At 34.5% G+C, this 3,985-nt stretch overlaps 1 long non-coding RNA gene across 1 annotated transcript; it reads right to left on the bottom strand.

Moving 5' to 3' along the window:
- Positions 1–270: 270 nt before the first annotated feature.
- LOC129749061 (uncharacterized) lies at positions 271–1,027 on the bottom strand. Its single transcript, XR_008737914.1, has 2 exons — positions 596–1,027; positions 271–516 (listed from the first exon to the last, which is right to left on the bottom strand). It is a non-coding gene; the product is annotated as an uncharacterized LOC129749061 (long non-coding RNA).
- Positions 1,028–3,985: the final 2,958 nt, after the last annotated feature.

Raw genomic sequence — 3,985 nt, 5'->3', positions numbered from 1 at the left:
ATTTAATCGAGAATTTATGTAAATCACAATGTTAGGCTCTAAATGGTTAATTATACTAATGAATGATAGTTTTGGAAATAAAATTAAGCAAATTTATTAGCAAATATGATTTTTAAATATATTGAAACTTTTTCATTGCTATCTCAAATATGTAATTTGGATTGAAATACTGAATGGAAAGTATGATCTTCTAATGAAATCTAAAATTCAGATTTAATTGAAGTTTGTTTTTCGAACCGTTAAAACGATGAAATGACGAAAACTTTGGAATTCAAATATTATAGTACTTATAATTTTATTTTCACTTTTTAATAATATGCTATGCAAAGAAACCGGATTTAGGTTTATGTGACCGAAATTTGTCGTTTGAATCTGATGCTGCTGCTGCTATTTCGTTGGTTTCGATAAATGCTCGGCATTCCATGATCTCCTATCTGGCAGGCGAAACAACTTCCGGCATGCCACGGGGGTAACTTCAGTTGAGGAAAATATATAAACCGGCAGCATTCGCCATTACTGAAAACGAAAAAAAAAACTTAACTTCTCTTGGATGATCGAACAGTTTCAGGTACAAAACACAAATTATTTTACATACCTGATAAACCTTTGGAAATGTTTAACAAACACCGCCTTTTTGTGCGCTGGGTTTTTGGAGCAGCAGCCGTCGGCATCTGATTTTTTTTCCCCGGCAATATGACCCAGATCCGAACTTAGCTTTGATGAACGAAATTTCCACTTACGTCGCACAAATCGTCCGTTTTTCTTCCTGAAGCAGCTTGCTGTAACCGTACCATCCGATGATGGCCATTTTCGAACCGAAATTCTAACCCGAAATTCTAAAAACTTACTTCGGAAAATCCGAAGCGAGAGCAAAATCCAAACAACACCAGCAAAATTCTACCATTTTGACAGATGTGTTCATTCGGTCACTCACCTAGAGTGAACCTCTGTCACTTTAACCACAACGACTCCGGGAATAAGGTGACAAATCTCACGGTGACTCGAGGTGAGGTGACAATCGTCACCTCATGCGCGGCGCAGAATAAGGGCCAATCTTCAAGTTGACTATATGCGAGCTCATATATGCCAAAACAACACGAATCTAAAGTTAAATTAGTTAAGTCATGGACTTGTATGCAAGAGTCAAGAAAATAGCTTTTTTTTAAAACTCAGGAAACGAAATTGAGATCTGATTGTAATTTGTGTGAAATGATTAATGATTGATAGATATCACAAATAGTCGAAATCTATCCAAATATCAGTCATAAATACTGTATTGAAAGTCCAAAGCTTGGATTTAAAATGGATCTGGATCTAAAGGTGAAGGAATGAATGAAGGAAGGTATGAATTCTGAAATTCGAATTTATAAAGTCTGATTATAATATTTTCTTTCCAAGGCAGAATTTGAAATGAGGTACTCATTGAGAGTCAGTAATCTAACTCTGGGATCTTAGTCAATGGATCTGGATCGAGCGCCTAAATCTGAAAATGATAAACTGTGTTTGGTCTCTAAGGTGGTTCAAGTACTTCGGTAACTGGATCTGAATTTTTGAATCAGAGTTTGGGAATGGTAGAAATCAAAATTACCGAGCAACCACTATTAAAAAAGTGCACATATTGAATACTGCCAGAAAAGCACTAATTTGTCGCTCGTCGCTGAAGTCATACATTCGTTATTCGAATATTACGCCAAGTTTTTAACAACGGAAGAAATGTAGTCGAGAATAGAAACATTATGTCACTGACAATTGATTTAATTCAACTTATGAACAATAGAGATTTAAATGACTTGATTGTGTACTAAAAACTAAAAGTAATATTTACTATCATAAGAGGCAATCGATGGATTTTTCAGAAATATCTTAGATTCAATCAGTTCTCCTTAATTCTCTTAAAACAGTCATCATCATTAATTAGTTGATTGGAATATAAAGCATTGTATCATCTCTGGAATTCATTAGAATGTTCTCATTAGCAATAAGTACGACTGCCTATGTTAGATTTCGTTAATCACCACTCTCGTTAAAAAAAAAAAAAAAAAAAACATGAATTTTTTTCGTTATAAAATGCTGTACGTGATATATTGAATAAAATCCTTTATCAATAATTACTCCGATGAGACACAGTAGAAGGATCTTCTAGTCAAGGTGTGAACTTTTCGAGGTTCATATGGTTATTGCTGCTATAGATATTTGATTTATGTTCAAGACCTAATGAAAATCGTACAAGGTTGAGAAAACGCTAGAGCCAATAAGTAGAACACAGAGCATGAAGTAGGTTCGTGAGCAAATCAATACAGTAGCATCAATTGAGAAAATGTCAAAAACTGTCTCAGTCGTTGAATAAAGCATGTTTCCAAGCAGAATTAGCACTAGGTTAATAACAATACCGAGGCGAGCAAATATTTATCATAAGGGTTCTCCTCAAAGATACAATAACATTAAATGAACAAAGAGAGGCGCATGCCTTAATAGCTATGGGATCGCTTTTAAGTTTCACTGTAACATTCTCAATTGTGTCGCTTTACTAATTTTGTTTAACTGGTTCGTTATGTAAATGAAACAAAAGCATAGAATTGCAAACTCTGCATCACAAGTTGGTTCATATCGTTAATTTAAACGTATGTCAATGACGTGGTTTATCAAAAGGATTGAGTCGATAATAGCTTTTTAAAAAAAAATAATAATATTAACTTTTTTGATCCGAATGTTTCCTCATAAAGTTAAATCCGCAGAATGAAAGATTTAATAAACGTGGGCAGTGATTAATTTCAGGTTGTTGACAGCATTTTAACACGTTAATACCTTAAAGCCAACATAAAACATCGGAAATTACGTGAAAAACGAAGCACAGTCGAAGTGAATATTCGCTCACGTAAATAGGGTCCTGTAGTAGAGGAATTTGGTTGCGCACTGATGTGTTAACTAACACTATCGAATAAATTCTTCATGTTATCCGAGGCCTAAGTGGAGGCAAGGCGATCCGTTGTTAGACTCCAGGAGCCAGCGTTAAAGGAATCGGCGGTCGGGCTTAACGTCGGTGCAAGATGCGATAACACGGATTTTAGCCTACTAGCAACAAATTTGGAACAAACTGCTGAATTCGTTGTCCTTCGCACGCAAACAGAAGTAAACACGTTACACATACGTTACTCTTCAAGATACACGCTCAGCTAGAAGAATAATAATGGAATTAATATTTACACGGTAATAAACGTTACTTTTCAATTTCAAGTCTGTTCAATGTACTTAGTTACCAAAACAAGAAGAATGTTACAATAATATTCACTCTGTGAATTTAAGCAATGAATAATATCAATTCAATTGCGCACTCTTAGAGTGTATAAGTTAAGAAGTTAATGAAATTTTGAATGATCAAATAGCGTATTCGTTTAAAGGCGGAAGCAACATAATTTGCCACGAGTTTAGCGCAAATTGATGTAATTATGATCGTTATTCCATTCAGTGATTCAACATTTTGCACGAGTTTTGCAATGAAAATAAGCCATATAGCCAACCATAGAAGTTGTCAGTGTTGCAGGTGAGTGATGTCGGTATAAATTTACATTTGATTTTCGGTTGTTTATTGAAGTAAAAGATGGCCATGAGATGTGCCATTTGAAAAAAAAAAAAACAAACGGTATTTCGACAAGCTTGAGAGATGTACGTGCAGCGTACGTGCTACAGGAGCGTATCGTTGAAGGAAAACCTAAGTTTCAGTTATTACTCACATGTTGTATCAATTTCTTGAAATAAAAACAAATTAGGCAAGGTATGTTTGAAAGTCTGTTTTGTATTTTATATGAGGAGCAACAAGGAAATAATAGAAATAATGCTATTTACGACTCTGGAAGGCGTTTCTGAAAAACTTTTCATTCTCAATTAACAAAAATGTTCAATGACTAAATAACGAAAAATGACTAAGGTATTGTTGGATTCTTTGGTGATTCTCTAATTTCTAACGTTATTTGCTGTTCAAAGGAGT

This window comes from Uranotaenia lowii, chromosome 2, assembly GCF_029784155.1.
Source record: "Uranotaenia lowii strain MFRU-FL chromosome 2, ASM2978415v1, whole genome shotgun sequence".
NCBI classification, from domain to species: Eukaryota; Metazoa; Arthropoda; class Insecta; order Diptera; family Culicidae; genus Uranotaenia; species Uranotaenia lowii.
The sequence above is the reverse complement of the archived record's forward strand: the minus strand, read 5'-3'. Positions and strand labels throughout refer to the sequence as shown.